Here is an 18,095-nt window from a genome sequence, read left to right on the forward strand (position 1 = left end):
CCATACTTTGACTATTGTTGATAGTGCTGCTATAAACATTGGGGTGCATATGTCCCTTTGAAACAGCACACCTGTGTCCCTTGGACAAATACCTAGTAGTACAATTGCTGGGTTGTAGGGTAGTTCTATTTTTAATTTTTTGAGGAACGTCCATGCTGTTTTCCAGAGTGGCTGCACCAGCTTGCATTCCCAAAAGAGTATGTCCTCTTAAAGATAATCCAGCCATTATTTGGAAAAAGATTCAGCATCCTTATACTAAATTATGATTTTTTCCCCCAAAGATCTATGTACGGAAAAAAATTTCAAATATACCTAATAACTAATGAAAAGGGAGAGGAAAAATTGTAAATGTGTTGTATCACATAATAACTATCCCAATTGAAGTTTTTAAAAAAATGGGTAGAGGGGCGCCTGGGTGGTGCAGTCGGTTAAGCGTCCGACTTCAGCTCAGGTCACGATCTCGCGGTCCGTGAGTTCGAGCCCCGTGTCGGGCTCTGGGCTGATGGCTCAGAGCCTGGAGCCTGCTTCGGATTCTGTGTCTCCCTCTCTCTCTGCCCCTCCCCCATTCATGTTCTGTCTCTCTCTGTCTCAAAAATAAATAAACTTAAAAAAAATGGGTAGAATCCATTTCTAGCTGTCCTGATGAAAATCATGACTTACAAAATACTTTGTATTGTTTAAAAATCAGTAGAAATGTTAACCTGAAATAGCAGAACAGAGAAGCTCATGTTTAGTCTAATGCACTGTGGTTCACTTTTCCATCTATGCACGTATATCATAGACTGTGCACGTATTGTGTAAAAATAATTACCAAATGTTTCGGGGGTGGTGAGTCTATTTCTCCATCAGAATTTATGAAGTTGTTAAATTGGAGTCATAACAGTTTATTTCATTAAGATGTTTACTGGATAAATATTTTCACCAAATTTTCATCAACTTCGAGGAGGAATTATTTATTCAGTGAAAAGTGTTAGTAGTCTATTGCAAAATTTACCTATTTTTAAAATTCTTTCTGCAGTAGATTTTTTTCCTCTTTTGGTTCAAATGAGCCTATTATTTTAACTGCTTCAATATATCTGATATCTTGTATGCTTAGAAACGATAGGTGTTATGCCCGCCTGCCAACCAGTCTCTAAGATATTGGGGCCATATGATCTATTAATGTGCCCTGGAAAGAGTAGCTCATGTGTGTCCCTATGTGGGTGGGGGTGTGGGAGCTATTGATTTCTGAGAGAAACTGAAGCCATCGACTCGTGGGTTTATTTTGCATCATTTCTAGGTCATATAGTACCTTGTTTTTAATATGCCATGTGTATAGAAATTTGGTAATTCCTTACAGCTGTAAGATGAGCTAGAGAAGGTCACTATCTGTGTCATGCCAAACCACGTCAGATTTCTGACATGGACAAGAAATAATTGTGCTTGAGGTTACAGTGGACCCTTACTTACCCTGCGTGTGCTTTTGAGGTCACGAACTGAAGGTTCTTGTGACTGTTACCTCGGCTAATGTGTACATTTTATAAACAATATTTGAGTAAAGATCAGAGAGAGGAAGCAGCATGGTACAGCAGAAAAGTGAGAGCTGACCTTTTTGGGTTTGAATATCAAGTCTGCCTTTTACTAAATAGATACGTGGCCTTAGGTGAGCTCCTTAGCTCTTTATGAACTTGTCCCCGTCTGAAAGGGGAGCCCCCAGTAACTAACTGGTGGGTCGTGAAGGTTATGAAATAGTGGCTGCAAAGTGCCTAACACATTGTCTGGCTTATCTAGCTACTTCTTGAGTGTAGTTCTTTCATTTCTCTAGACATTTGACAGTTGAATATGTCATGTTGGGTCAGTTGAACAGTTCATACCATCATTGTATTTCTAGAAATGATGCTCACAAATATTTTTTTAATAAGGATTGCATGAGGGGAAAGTGGGTGATGGGCATTGAGGAGGGCACCTGGTGGGATGAGCACTGGGTGTTGTATGGAAACCAATTTGACAATAAATTATATTTAATAAAAAAAAAGAAAGAAAAAGTATATTTAAAAAATACTGTAAAAAATTCATACAGTAGTACATTTTACAGTAGTACCATTCCCATGCTTACTTCTATTCTGTCTGGAAGCGATCACTGCTATTAATTTCAAAAATGTTTAAATATACACAAAATCTTAATTTCTTTTCTTTTCCAGTTTTTCTTCATGTCCTTCCTCCTTTTCTTCCTCTGGCTATTGCCCTCTGACTGTTTCCAGGTTATTCATGTTAATTACGTAAGAAGTAGCCTTTGCTGTTATCCCAGAGAAAAACAAATATATTTACTCATGAATTCTCATACAGACAATATATTAAAAAATCATGTTCAGGGTGTTTGAAATTATTATTTTACAAAATTACGACCATGTTATGTGCATTTTTCTGCATTTTTTTTGCTCATTCAGCAATATCACAGGAAAACATCTCCAAACCATTTGTCAAAGCCATCATTGCTTATTTTACATGGGTGAATATTTCCCATTCTGTGACTATATTAATTATTTAGTGAGTTTACTATTAAAGTACTCTGTATTTTTCCCCATCTTTGGCCATTAAAACATTTCTACATCAAAAATAAAAAAAGGATTGCATACTTTTCATAAAGTCTCTTGGTAATGTGTAGTTTTACCCATTCATTCATTCGGTACTTGTCAGTACTTGTTACATGCCAGCTTTCCTCAGCTCTAGGAGTTTATGTTTTATCAAGAGAGGTCAATCTAAGAGAAATGACTAGAATTTTAAGTTCCACAGAAAGTACATCGCTGAGGCTCTGTGGAAGCACAGAGTAAAGGCATCTGAACTAGGATGCAGGGCAGCCCTTCAGCCCTCAAGATGTATCCTCCTGTTCCTGTTTTCTGTTTTTTAGAAATGTTTCCTTTTTTTTTTTAAATTTTTTTATGTTTATTTTGTTTTAGAGAGAGAGAGAGAGAGAGAGAGAGAGAAAGTGTGAGTCAGGGACGGCCAGAGAGAGAGGGAGACACAGAATTCAAAGCAGGCTCCAGGTTCTGAGCTGTCAGCACAGAGCTAGATGCAGGACCTGAACCCACCAACTGCGAGATCATGACCTGAGCCAAAGTCAGCACGTAACCCACTGAGCCAGCCAGGTGCTCCTGAGATGTTTCCTTTCTGATATTGAATTTAGCTGGCCATACCTCTAAATATTTCCTTTTCTTTGTTGAGACATACAGATTTTGTAGATAGTCTTTAGGTAGAGCATGTTCCATTTCTTGATCACTGGAATAACATTGCTCTCTTTTTTGGCATCTTTTAATTTAATTTTATTTTTTAAAATTTTTGTATCCCTGACAGAGTGAGGTGGTCCACAGGAGGGTGCCGTGTGGCTTGGTAGAATGACATGGCCTGTTGTTTGCTGATGGTTTTCCTCATGACTGCTCACCCTCAAGCTTGTTGCCTTTTACTATGAGGCGTGCTCTTAATGAGTGGAAACTGTTGATGAGTCAGCAATAGTTCCGTGACTGTGTTATTGGATAGTTCTGTGGAGCATCAGTCAGTGGAAATAGGAGGGGCTTTGAGAACATAGCATGGGGTGGGGGGGATGAATCATATCTCGTGTTAGAATATCTTTGGCTGTGAGTTATAGAAAATGGCAACTTGAACCAGCAGAGGTTTGTCATTCCTAACATGAGATGCCAGTTTAGGAACCTAAGCATTTTGGGGAGGTGTAGCATCTCAGCAAAGCCACAAGAGAACCGGGTTCGTTCTGCTTTCTTTCTACTCATTTTTTGTCTGCCTTTTGTTCTTGTGGTTGTGAGATGGCTCTACACCTCCCAGTAGCTATTCCCAGGAAAGAGGGAAGGGAATGGGTTCATGTAATGAGAACAGACTTTGTTAGAGCCCTTTCTTTTGCATCTCATTGGTCAAAACTGTGTCACATGCCTACTCCTAGCTGCAAGGGAGTCTGGGGCACAAACCATTTTAGCCTGGCGTATTGCCACCTACAAGAAAATTAAGGTTATGCATGTTGGTTAGACAAATAGCCATAACTGCTATACCTGAGGATTTTATTTCTAAAAAAATTCTAATTTTATTTCTAATGACCTTAGGTTGAGATTTCATGATTGGTAGGTATTAGTTGCCACCTCATTAATGCATTTATTTGACAAATATCTATTAAATGCATAATTAAATGCCATTCCTAATTGAATAAAATATGAAAAATTTCTGAGTATGGATGTAAGCTTGTGAAAGTTTTTCTTAGCCTATATGTAGTAAACCGCTGGAACTGTGATGTTTCAAATTGAAAACAAGTGAATTTTGTTTAGCTGACCTCCATCATGCAACTTGTTAATAATTATTACCCACACACTCCCTTCTCTAACCCTTGATCATTTTGCTGATAAATTTGGAAGCCTGCCCCATAAGGCCGAGTTGCTCTGGTTTTCCCATAATACTCCCTTTTCCAGCTTTTATGTGCTTACCCATTAGGTCAGACAAATTTCCTTTTCAGAATTTGGCATTGTTTCTTCATTGGAAAGGAAACAGATTGTTTTAGGCCAGGAAAACTTAAAAAGGAAAATAGAAAACTATCAGCTTCTTTAAAAAAAAAAAAAAAAAGATCAAATCTCGTGTTAGGATTTAGTGTTGGTCTTGTGCTGTTCTGTTCAGAGGGAGCCAAAGTTTGTTATTGCCCCTGGTTCATCTTTGGAGAAGACTTGGTAAAGCTTTACACATGTTCTTTTCCCAAACTATGATATAAATCCTGCTTTTTAATTTATGTCCAGTGTCAGATTTTCAATAGTGGTGTCTGGCAGGGTCAGTAAGTCAAATTCTGAGGCTGTAACGATGATTTTACTTGGCATGTGAGTTTCCCTGCTTATTGTGAAAGCTGTGACTACCCTCATGTGACCCCTCCTAGTCTCTTTCAAATTCTAGCCGCATGAGTAGTGAGTCGTATGAGTGCCCATCTTTTGGCTGTTCCCCAGGAACAGATCATTCAGCTACATCAGTGCGTTGCAGATCTGATAGTTTATATCTGCAAACCCAAAATTTATACCAATAGAATCCCTCTGCCTGTCTCTCTCTTTCTCTTTTAATGATCCCCTCTTGGATCTTAGTTACAAAGATTTTTAGTTCATGAACAGATTGCATTGATATTAATTGTAGGTCATCCATTTTCCTACTTCTTTTAATCAAAGTCTAACTTAATGAGCAACAATGTCTGACAATCCTGAGAAAAGCCATGCTTCTATGTTTCTGTCACTTAATTAAAAGCAGAGATACTTGAAATAATAATAAAAAAATAAGTTTATGGTAGGTAAGTACATACTTGTTATTTGGCTTTTAAAATATTTAAAGAAAGATTCAAGGCCATTATTACTTCATTAATAAAATTGTAACTGAAGGCTTTTCATCTTTTCTAGTGTGTTATTTAATTTAAAATTTTTAAGTTTATTTCCCCTTTTTGATGAAGGGTGTTTGGAAAGCAGGAAGATTGTGATATTTATGCTCTGTGCATTTCTCTCTTTGTCATATTTTCACACATAACTTTAATTAGATGACCATCTTTTAATATTTTATTATGGAAAATTTAATTATAATGTAAAAGTAGAGCAAATATTACAGTGAACCTTCATGTATCCTTCATTGAACTACCACAAACTCACTGACGCTTTTTTGATTTGTTACCTCTCCTTGTCCAAACCCTGACTGGATTCTTTTAAAGCAAATCCTAGATATCTTCTTGTTTCTGGGTGGCCAATTTATTTATTTATTTATTTATTTATTTATTTGATAGAGTGCATGTGAGCAGGGGGCGGGGCAGAGAGAGAGAGAGAGAGAGAGAGAGTCTCAAGTTGGCTCCTTGCTCAGCACGGAGCCCGACGTGGGGCTTGATCTCATAACCATGAGATCATGCCCTAAGCTGAAATCGAGAGTTGGACGCTTAACTAAGCCACGCGGGTACCTCTGGATGGCCAGTTATGAACTGAAGATCTATGAGGACCTCCATACAGTTGTTACTGGGCCGTAGATTATGATTTGGCTCAGCCTGTGCATGTTGAACCATGTTTCTGAATCGATCGTGATTTGTCCTGGCTTTTTGTTGTTGTTGCCAGCAGAGTTTACCTGCACCTATAAGACCTTAGGTAATTTCAGAAAACAGAATAGGCAGCTGTTACCCTAACTGTCCTGTGTTGGTAGTGAGAGAGCCAAAGTAATGCTGTTTCTAAAGTGAAGAGAAGCAGGAGAGACAAGGCCCCAGATGCTGGCAGACTTTGGGAGTCCATGTAGGGATTTGGTATTGCTTCTAAGGAGAGACGTTCTGGAGCTAAGTGTGACCAAGATGGTCGTACTCAGGAAGGGCATATGCAGGTATGGATGTGGTTACAGGATTCACATGCCTTTCAGCAAGATTTCTTACTTTAAAGGGGGTTTTTATTGTCTGAAAAAAAGGTGACAACTGGAATGAGCACAGGCTAATCTAGGGAGTCCCCATCCAATGTGTGTGTATGAGTGATTCCATTTACTCCGGAGCGTGATCTCCATGAATTAAATGCATTGGCAGTCATTCCAATTTTTGGAGTTCTTTTGGGTTAGAAATTATGGTCATTGTTTTTCAAAAACTCTCCATATCATTATCCCCACTGGGAGTTACATTGCTTTACACATGGAATCTAATGTATCAGGGTCAGAGTCACAATTACATTCGTGTGGACGTGATTCCATTGGCTGTTTTAATTAGATTTGGTTGAAACAGTTTAAGGAGTAGATGATTAACTTAGACTATAAACCTTTTACTTATTTGGACTTCAGTATATAAAGTTAAAATATTGGAATACTTTAATCTTTACCAATAAGTAATTTTGAAGAGAAAAATCATATTTAGTATTTATTAGGGACTAGCAGGTTTTCTATGTCAATTATTTATTGAAAATAATAAATGTAAAATGAAATCACAGTGATCTTATTTTGATTTAGTTTCCTTTATATATTTTTCTTGATCCAAAAGTCTTAGCTAAGAAATACAGAGCCTGTAAATATGGCTTATTAGCTTGGAAAATAAAAAGTATACAACAGAAGGAAACAGCTGCTCATAATTCTGTTACCTTCTGTTACCTACACAGGCTATTACAACTTCTTCACCTCATTTCCCCCTTGGAAAAATAGAAACAGGAGTGGAATTTTATACATTTACTTCATGGAATGAAAGTATTGAGTATATGTCATTGGGATAGATGGGAAGTAAATACTTTAATTCTAATTTTGAAAAATTCCTATTTTTATCTATGTCCATTTGATTTTATTCATTTGCTCCTCAGAAATCAAATCATTGGAATCAGAATCTTTAAAATATTTCATTTAGAGAGAAATGAAGAAATATTTTAAGTCTAACTTGAAAGATATCTATTTGTTTAATATTATAAATGAAGGCATAACATAAGGAAATTATAGCGTTACGGTCTTAAAAGTTCACCTTTGCTACTTTCTGTTATTAGTGGATGGTCTTTCTTCTTTTCCACCCCCACAGGAAGAGATGGTTACTGTATGATATGGAATCGTGAAATGTGATCTTTCTTAAAAAGGTAGGCGTGTGTGCTTTTTAAAATTAATTTGTGACATTTAAAAAAAATGTGTTATCTTGAGTAAATTACCACCCGAGACTACTTAATCAAGAAGCAATTTTTATGCTGCTAATGCATGCCATTGTGAATTGAATTAAAACCTCAGATTCAGCTTTCTAAATTCAATACTGTGTTTCCCAGTCTTTTAAAGCATGACCGTTTTGAATGAATTGTTGATGTCTATAGCAGTCAATGCACGTGAAGTGTAGTAAGTGAATGTCTTTCAGTAGATCCATTTTAAAAATTGAAATAGATTAATTTCAGCCTATCTTGATGAACTATGTTCCTCTTTTTTCAGTGGGTGACTTCATTGTAGGAAGCCCAGAGTTTGGAAGTATAAAATGGTCTGTGGTTCAATCTGTCATATCTTATGTTTTCTTCTGTGAGACTTCTTTTTCAGAGTGTGGATTGTGATTTGCGTGATACTATGTTAGACCTTGATCTTCTTTGAAGCTAGAATAATAATTGGGCTTAACTGCTACATAAATAATTTATATTATACCTCTTGATACTTTACAGCTGTAATGAAATTGTGGGCATTCTTAGGTTTATGGAGCTTTTTGTAAACTATGGAGTCTCCAAGAGGTGTCTAGATTTCATGGGCTGAGCTCCAAAACTAGCAGTTGCTTTTGTTTTCATCCGGTACCTTTTACTCTGTAATGTGAACCAACATCGGCCAGCTCCCCTGTTCTAAAAGGTTCTCAGGAAAGTGGCATGTCCTGAGAGGTCCTTGGAGACATGAGTTATGGTGGGGTCTGATGGGGCTGTCACCCAAGCCACAGGATCTCCTCATAGGTTTTGGGATGTTCCAAGATCACAGAAGTCAAACCTGACTTTGTGCCATTATCCTTCTATGTCAGTTTCCTCTCCAACTGTAAGATTTTAGTTCTTTGGTCATTTCTGAGCAGAGAGGTTATAGTGTGGAAACATTTCTCCCCATTTTACAGTCACAGACTTGTGGTGTTAATGGCATCTTCTTCATTCTTCCATCTGCTTCACAGAAGTGACTTTTCATCTTCAGGGGCACCTGGGTGGCTCAGTCAGTTAAGCGTCTCTTCTCTTGATTTTGGCTCGGGTCATGATCTCACAGTTTGTGAATTCAAGGCCCATCGGGTTCTGAGCTGTCAGCTTGGGTTTCTCTCTCTCTCCCTCTCTCTGCCCTTCCCCTGCGTGCTCTCTTACTCTCTCTCTCTCAAAGATAAATAAATAAGGGTGCCTGGGTGGCTCAGTTGGTTAAGCATCCAGCTTCAGCTCAGGTCATGATTTCATGGTTCATGAGTTCGAGCCCCTCGTCAGGCTGTGTGTGGGCTCTGTGCTGACAGCTTGGAACCTGGAGCCTGCTTCAGATTCTGCGTCTCCCTCTCTCTCTCTCTGCCCCTCCCCCACTCCTGCTCTGTCTTTCTCTCAAAAATAAAGAAAAACATTATAAAAAAATAAATAAACTTAAAAAACAAAAGTCACTTTTCACCTCCAGCTTAAAATGAACTTGTCCAGAACATGGCGAACTCCAGTCTGGGAACCACTCAGTAAATGTTTGCTTTAAATTTTTTTCCTCAAATTATTTCTTTAGATTTTGGTTTCCAAGTTGACACAGAGAAATGAGTTAATCAGAGAGTGAGTGTATTTTTGACAAAATGATGATAGGAAGAGAGCTGATGAACATCATATAACTGTTGAGTTATAACAGTACACTTTTAGGAAACCCAAATTGTAAGACCTTGATCTTCTTTGAAGCTAACAGGATTATCGAGCTTCAGTACAGCATAAATAATCTATATTGTACATCTGCTATCAGATAGATGTTGAAAATACTTGACTGCCATGCATTAGGAAAGTTACTTTTTCTCATTCTCCATTACTAATCCAAAGCCCCTCTTGTGAACAGAGACCCTCATTTGTGCCACATATCATCACAGATCTGCTGGCCACTTAGGATGTGTCTTTAGAAGAGGTTTCCTAACCTGTGTGGGTCATGGAGCCCAGGATGCTGTGGGATATTGTAAGATGTCCTAGAATCTATGGTAATATCAAGGATTGCTCATGTATTGAATAAATTACCATCTCCTGTGTTTTCTATCTACATAGCTGCTATCATGATGAAGAAATATGCATGAATGTAAAGTATTACTGACTTACGAGGAGCTTTTTTTTTTTTACTCTAATGGGTTTTCTTAATAGGAGTTAAAGCACCACTCTTATAAATGGTTAATAATGTGTTTTGACATGAAAAATGGGTCACTGTAATCAGAGACATTGAGAAACATTGTTCTAGAACATAGTGAAGGTACCTAAATCAAGGTAGGGTTGAACCCATGATCTAACCAAAACGGAGCCAGAATGAATGTTCTTCAATAGTTATGGGAAAGAAATATCTACATTTTTAAAAAAGATACTAGATAAGGTTACTTGGGGCAGTGGATTGGTTAGACACCACCAGAAAGGCTAGTCTGCACTGTCAGGTACAGATAGCCCGAAGCCACATGTGGTTATTGAAACCTAAATTTGTATCTATCTATCTATCTATCTATCTATCTATCTATCTATTTTCAACGAGGGCTTGAACTTATGATCCTGAACTGAGATCAAGAGTTGGATTCCCAACCAAGTGAGCCATCCAGGCGCCCCTAAATGTAAATTTTAATTAGGAAAATTAACAATTGAGTTCATCATTGACACTAGTCACAGTTCAGATGCTCAGTGGCCACATGTGGCAAGAGGCTACATCCTGGACAGCGCATAGATAGAACCTTTCCATCATCACAGGAAGTTTTGTAGGCAGTGTTGGGGATGATGGTCCATACTTTTGTAGCTTCGCCCATGAGGTCCTGCCACTGAGTGGACATAAAGCCTGGCTTGCCTTATGGAATCTTGGGGGATTTTATGGACATGAATTCCCTAGTGCACGACTGGAAAAGAAAATTGTTCTCCCCATATTCTTTTTCCAGTTTTCTCTCTCATGACTGCTCCCATTCCATGACAACCAACAGGGGTCTGTGTGCATTTGATTTGTTAATATTTTATTGTGTCTGTAATAGACCTTTGTCACTACTGGGGCTGCCTGGCATCTGAATCCTTTTCCTGAATTTAGGGGAATCCATCATTGTGTGAAGCTGGGTGGGTGAGAGCACACTGTTCTTAATTTCCCAAACAGAAACTCCTGTGTTTGTGTTTTTTCGGACTTCTGCCAGCTAGAGGAAGCACAGGACTTAAGGTCTGCCAAACCTGGGACTGTACCCCCTGGCTTGAGTGATAACTCAATGAGGCAGCAGGTGCTTTAGAATTCTCCCCATCCCTGGTGCAGTCAGCAGCCCTAGTGGCTGTGGACAGAGCCAGCTGTGGTGACCAGGGCCAGTGGCCTTGGTGGTAGGTGTGACAGAATCGACTGTGGAGAATGAAAGAGAAATGAGGAAAACAGCTTTTCTGCATATGTAAATAGTTTCACCTGTTCCAGTGGCCATCCCCCTCTGCGTGGAATAATGATAACAAGGTAACTAAAGAGCATCCAGAGAACCAGAAATCAGTGATTCCATAAATTAGCCAGGACACAAGTAAGATATTCTGATCTTCTTTTATGGAAAGAAATACTTTCATTATCCTTACCTGAAAGAATACATATATAAGAATTATGGACACCTCACACTGTGTTAGTAGTGGGACAACTCTTTTTTATTATTTTTGGTAGAGATTGGTGTTTGTAATTCTGTTTCTTTACACTGAGAATCTAATCAAAACTGTTGCCTGTGAAAATCACATTTTTGATTCTTGCCAGCTAGGTCGATTGGCCTGTTTTACTTGTTTCCCAGAATAAGTAGACTGTGGCATGTTGTTTTACGTTGTGTTTGAGCATATAGTCTGTTCCTCTTGTGTGCTGCTTCCTCACTTTGAGGCACACAGCAGCTGTGTGACCATCTGTGTCAACATGGGTGTCAGAACTGGGACAAGGCTTCTAAACCCCATGTTCTACCTTCGTTCTTCCTCTGCTTGGATGGAGATGACCATGGACTGTAGTGGATGGTGAGGGAGACAGGACTGAAGAAATCAGGTCTATATTGTTGTGTGAAGAAGCACTCTTCCCTAGCCAGGAACACCCACATATTCTTGAATAGAAAATCGCTGATGGCAATATTTGCAGTCTTTCGCAGTAACAACCGTATGCAATGGAAGAAGGAGCATAAATTATGTGAGCATGAGAGAGAGAGAGAGAGAGAGAGAGAGAGAAAATTAAACTTCTTTTGTGTTGAGAGTTTGTATATTTTTGGATCTATTTGTTACAAAAGCTGACATTACTCTTGTATGCCCTCATTCAGCACATAAATATCATTATTTCGTATCAGTTAATTAACTGACATTTTTCCTTGTTAGTTGCCCTTTATCTGCCTCTCCACTGAATTATTAGCATAGGTTATGTACGTAGTTATGACAAGGCTGTGGAAGAAGGTAGGGCACGTATTTCCCCACATTGCCTCATATTGCTTACAGATAGACCTAAGAGCCAGAAGACAGCTTAATTCTTCATTGGAAAAACAATTTGCCAGTTTTATAAAATGTAGATTCAGCATTTTGAGTGAGTTTTTTAGCCATGAGGATTGTAGTGCCTGAGTATCCAAGTTCAGTGACTAATTTTTGCTTCATTAACATGTAGAAAATCTTTTATTCGTTTATTTATTTTTGAGAGAGAGTATGTGTGAGTGGGGGCAGAGAGAGATAGAGAGAGAGAAAGCATCTCAAGCAGGCTCCATGCTGTCAGCACAGAGCCTGACGTGGGGCTCGAACCCACAAACTGTGAGATCATGACCTGAGCCAAAATCAAGATTTGGACATTAACCGACTGAACCACCCAGGCACCCCTGTAGAAGATTTCTGACAGTCTTATTAGGAAGCATTTTTCCAGGCTTAAGGGTTTCAGGTAGGCTGTAGAGATAGTGAAGGTGGAAAGGATGCTCTGAAATTATCTCAGTTTAATGTGCTGCTCATTCAAAAGCTTCAAATGTGGTGGTTCAAGAGATTATCCATTTTGTGTTTGGCATGATGTGTGAATGATTGGTGGGCAGAGATGAGGCATTAGGGATTTAATATTTCTGTATTGTAGTTTATTGTGTATTAACTAATAAAATTTTCCTCTTCTAAAATGTGGAAACAGGAACTGTGTACTTTGTGAGGTTATTAGTGGAGGTTTTAATGCATGCTAATACATTTGAAATGTTTGAGTCCTTTGGGGGAAGAGTGCTTAATAAACACGAATAACTACTTATATCAACAGTTCATTTCTGTTGACTTAAGTATACGGACATTTTTTTTTTCTCTTAATAATGCCGGAGCATCTTAGAAGCAGTATGTAGCAGCTTGAACAAAGTAGAAGACGTTTTTAGTGTCAGCACTGTGTAACCTGTCACAGTTGATTCAGTCTCTCCTGCCATATTCTTTACTGTTTAAAGGCACTATTCAGCAGGATTATTATGAACAAAGTAAAAAGTTTGAATGGAAAAAGCCACATGGCTGTCACTTCTACCTAAATTATGAAGGTGATGATATTTAAGTCTAAGACCGTTCCTGTAGGAACCCCACAAACTCATGCCTATTGCTTCCACTCTCCTTAAAGTATGCTCCCCCATTGTACTTTTGAACGCATTGGCGCATACTCTGTGCCATAGTATGGAGTGTATCTCAAACTTTTTGGTCTTAGATCCCTTTATACTCTTAAAAATCAAGAGGGTCTCGAACAGCTTTACTTTATGTGCCTTAACATCATAATTATTTGCCATATGAGAAAGGAAAAAGGGGACACAAAACTATTTCTGTATCAATTAATTTTAAGTAAGTAATAAACCCATCACATAACATAAAAAATTAAAAAAAATTTTTTTTAATGCTTATTTATTTTTGAGAGAGAGAGACAGAGCACGAGTGTGGGAGGGTCAGAGAGAGAGGGAAACACAGAGTCTGAAGCAGGCTCCAGGCTCTGAGCTGTCAGCACAGAGCCTGATGTGGGGCTCGAACTCACAGACCGTGAGATCATGACCTGAGCTAAAGTCGGATGCTTAGCCAACTGAGCCACGCAGGTGCCCCTAAAAAATATTTTAAAATGGAAAATTAACTATATTTTTCTAAAACAAGATACATTTCGTAAGAAGCATGGCACTGTTTATATTTTCGTAAACCTCTCATTTCTGGCTTAATGGAAGATACTTGGATTCTCTTACTTGCTTCTGCAGTCCGTCAATGGAGATTTCAAACATGATGAGGCCTCTGTAAACCTCCACCTTGTGAGATAATGGGAATGCAAAAAGGCAAATAATGTCATAGGACCATTATGAAAATAATTTTGACCTCCTGGCTTCCCTGAGGTGGCAGTAGGCGCCATACTTTGAGAGCTGCTGCTGTGCAATGAATCCCAAAAGCCTGTCTTTAGAGATCTCCTGTTTTGTCACATTTGCTGCTTTGTACCAGAAACATTCCGCCCCCCCCCACCCCCCATCCAGTGAATGAGTAAGAAAGCAACGATGAGGACAAAAACATTGTGTAATTTACTAAAACATTCTCTTTTGGTTTCATGGACAGAATGCTGCCTCACCTAATAACCCAAATGGAAGCATTTGAATTATCGGTACATGTATCTACCCATATTTCTTCAACTGAGCGGTGTCCCTAAGTAATGATAACTAGGATTATGATCGTTTACGTTTGTGATGAGATGGTGGGCCATTCTCAAATATTAGTAAATGTATTTGTCAGACACCGTGACATCTATATAGGAAATCAGTGGCATACAACCAGAAGCAGTTATTTATTTATTTATTGCAATGACTTATCACTTGTATTCTGTTGTTTATTACAATAAGTATTTCTGGCCTGCGTGTTTGGAGGTTGGCTGGGGTTTGAATGACCTACGCTAGGCTCCACTGGGCTCAGCTCCAAGCTGTGGGTTGGATTGAGGATTGCTCCTGGTGTCTTTCTCCTGAGACTTGAATGTCGCATGGTCTTCTGCCATAGCAGAAGTGTAAAGACCAAGTAGAAACTTGCAGTGTCTCTTAGGGCCTGTCCTTGGAGTTGACCCAGTATCATGTCAAGCTCACATACCATTGATATAGCAAATTGCATGGCTAAGCTCAATATTGATGTGGCAGGAAAATACACTCTTCCAGTGGAGAGTGTGGGGGTGGGTAGGGAGAAGAAATTGCTAACTGTGGCTTTCACATATTCTAATTCACTACAATGTGCAGTTCTAAATTATTAGTAAATACCTATCTTTACCCAGTGAATTCTTTTTAAAAAAAGGTTTTGTTTGTTTGTTTTTTTGTTTGTTTGTTTTGTTTTGTATTTTATTTTAGAGAGCGCAAGCAGGGGAGAGAGGCAGAAAGAGAGAATACAGAATCCCAGGCAGGCTCAATGCTCAGTGCAGAGCCAATGTGGGGCTCGAACCTATGACCCTGGGATCGTGACCTGAGCCAAAATCAACTGACAGAGTCACTCAGGTGCCCCTACCTGGTTAATTCTTTTTTAAAAAGGTTTATTTATTTTGGAGAGAGAGAGTGTGAGTGGGAGAGGATCAGAGAGAGAGGGGGACAGAAGATCTGAAGTGGGTTCTGCACTGACAGCAGCGAGCCCTATGTGGGTCTCGAACTCATGAACCACAAGATCAGGACCTGAGTTGAAGTTGAACACTCAACCAACTGAGCCACCCAGGCGCCCCCCCAACCCCTGCCCCTGGTTAATTCTTAATCAGAAAAATAACTCAGGGGCTAAATTTTAATTTTAGGCTGCCATCTTCCTATTGACTGTGTCTTCAAAGTAGCACTGGTGTCTAGCCCTTACCCCCTTGTCACAGTTAACTTTTCAAGTTGTTCTTCATGCTATTGATCCGAACTATTGTGAGAACCTCTAAATTGGTCTCTATCCTAGTTACTGTTGCTGTGCAACAAACCACCCTAAACTAAGTGCTTAAAATGACAGCAACCTTGAATCTGCAATTAGGGCAGGGATCAGCAGAGAAGGTTTGTCTCTGCTCCTTGTGGCAAATGCTGGGTCTTTGCTAGGTGCTGGAGGATCTACTTCTGAGATGATTCAGTCACATACCTGGCAAGTGGAGCTAGCTGTAGGCTGGGAGCTAAGAACCAGGAACCTCAGATTGTCTCCAGGTAGGCTTTCCACAGACCGCTTGAGCTTCCTTAGAGCATGGTGGCTAAGTTGCAAGTGTGAGTGTCCCAAGAGATAGGATGTGAAAAATGTCAGTTTCTTTTTTTTAAGTTTTTATTTAAGTTCTAATTAGTTAACATACAGTGTAATATTAGTTTCAGGTGTACAATATAGTGATTCAACACTTCCATACGACCCTGGTGCTTATCCCAAGTGCATGCCTTGATCCTTATCATCCTCATCACTTCTGTAACCCATCCTCCCACCCACCTCCTCTTTGGTAACCATCAGCTTGCTTTCTATAGTGAAGAGTCTGTTTCTTGGTTTGTCTGTTTTGTTTTGTTTTTTCCTTTGCTCATCTGTTTTGTTTGTTAAATTCCACATATGAGTGAAATCCTATGGTATTTGTCTTTCTCTGACTGACTTATTTCTCTTAGCATAATACTCTCTAGCTCTATCCATATCATTGCAAGTGGCAAGATTTCATTCTTTTTTATGTCTCAGTAATATTCCATTGTGTGTGTGTATATATATATAGATATATAGATATAGATATAGATATATATACACATACATACATACACACACCACTTCTTATCTATATATTAGTTGATGGACACCTGGGTTATTTCTATAACTTGGCTATTGTAGGTAATGCTGCTATAAACATCGGGGTGCATGTATCCCTTTGAATTACTATTTCTGTATTCTTTGGGTAAATACCTAGTAGTGCCATTACTGGATTGTAGGGTAATTCTGTTTTTAACTGAGGAACCTCCATACTGTTTTTTAGAGTAACTGCACCAATTTGCATTCCCACTACCAGTGCACGAGGGTTCCTCAGAAAGGTGTCAGTTTCTTAAGGTTTGCCTGAGAACAGGTCCAGTGTCACTTCTGCTGGATTTTATCAGTCAAGCAGTCACAAAGTCCAAGTTCAAGGGGAGGGGACATAGACCCCTGTGTTTTAAAACTGTTACACTTTCTGCCTCAGTTCTTCTCAGCTCCAAATTGCCCTGTATTTGCATCCTGCCTCCAGATTCTTCTTCCTAAAGCATAGCTTTATTTGTGCCATAGCTCACCATTTTCTACCAAACAAGAAGCAAATTAATCTTGTATTCAGAATGATCCACTTATCAACCTTTAGCATTCTCTGTGCTCCAGCCAAACTTTGTCTGGGTTTTTTCTCCTCTTGCCTTTGATCATGTGGGTTTTTTTTTTTTTTCTCTTTCTAGAATATTATCCCTCTGATCTTTTCACATCCTGACATTCTGTGCTTAAAATAAATGCTACTTTCTTACGAAGATTTCCTTAAGCTCTCCATTATTCTGCAATATGTCTTTCTGCATTCTTCCACAGTAAATTTTAACTTTTAGAGACCTCTCAGTTTCTATCTTATACAAGAATATATGCATGTGTATGTGTTTTATTAAAAAAATTTTAGTATTTATTTTTGAGAGAGGGAGAAAGAGACGGTGTGAGCGGGCAAAGGACAGAGAGAGAGAGGGAGACAGAGAATCTGAAGCAGTCTCCAGGCTCTGAGCTGTCAGGACAGAGCCTGACATGGGGTTTTAACTCATGAACCATGAGATCACAACCTGAGCCAGAGTTGGACACCTAACTAACTGAGCCACCCAGGCACCCCTATGCAATTTATATACACTAGTAGATTTTATGTACCTCAGAGGAGCTTCATGTTTTTATATATTAATTTTCAGTTGTACCAGTATTTTGAGATGTATGTAACTACTTGCTTTTCTTTTTTAAATGAATGGATTGAAAGTATGAATGGAATTAACAGGCCATGTTTAGACTTACATGAAAATCTGCTAAAAGCACTATGATTGTTGATTAAGGTTGCTGATTGGCTACAAAATAAGTAAAAAATAGATTGTTGAGTTAATTATGACATCAATGTTAGAAAAGATTTTTGAAGAAAAGATTCCACTTACAATTACAGTGTCATGGTATAGAAGTTGGGAGCAACTTACCTAGACATCTGAGGGACTAAGTGAAGAGAGGTAGAAAAGTCAATTGTAGGACATAAAATCAGTTTCAAATAAGTGGAGAAGGATAGTTTGTTCTTGGAAAGTAAGTTTCAGTACAACAATATAAAAACATCAATTTTGCTTAATTAAAGCACAAACATGATGCAATCAATCCCTATCAAAACTGGGGAACCTGCCAAAATGATTCTGAATACGATCTGGAAGAATGAACCTATAAAACTCTGCCAGAATTATAAGAAATATTAAACAGGGTACTTGCCATCTCAAATATTAAAGAATAGTATAAGTCAGTAATGATTGAACAGAAGTATTGGCACAAGAATATATCAATGAATAAAATACAGAGAGTCTATAG

The 18,095-nt window shown here is 38.7% G+C and overlaps 1 protein-coding gene across 2 annotated transcripts in view; it reads left to right on the top strand.

Moving 5' to 3' along the window:
* PLCB4 (phospholipase C beta 4) overlaps positions 1-18,095 on the top strand; it is a 423,595-nt gene that overhangs the window by 25,285 nt on the left and 380,215 nt on the right. Inside the window, exon 1 of one of the 2 annotated variants that reach the window (XM_049651127.1) lies at positions 5,827-7,562. The exons of the other annotated variant lie outside the window; for it this stretch is intronic. The gene's annotated coding sequence lies outside the window, so the exon portion shown is untranslated. Of the gene's footprint in view, positions 1-5,826; positions 7,563-18,095 lie in introns of those variants that run through there. 2 annotated transcript variants of the gene reach the window in all.

This window comes from Panthera uncia (assembly GCF_023721935.1).
Source record: "Panthera uncia isolate 11264 chromosome A3 unlocalized genomic scaffold, Puncia_PCG_1.0 HiC_scaffold_11, whole genome shotgun sequence".
Lineage (NCBI taxonomy): Eukaryota > Metazoa > Chordata > Mammalia > Carnivora > Felidae > Panthera > Panthera uncia.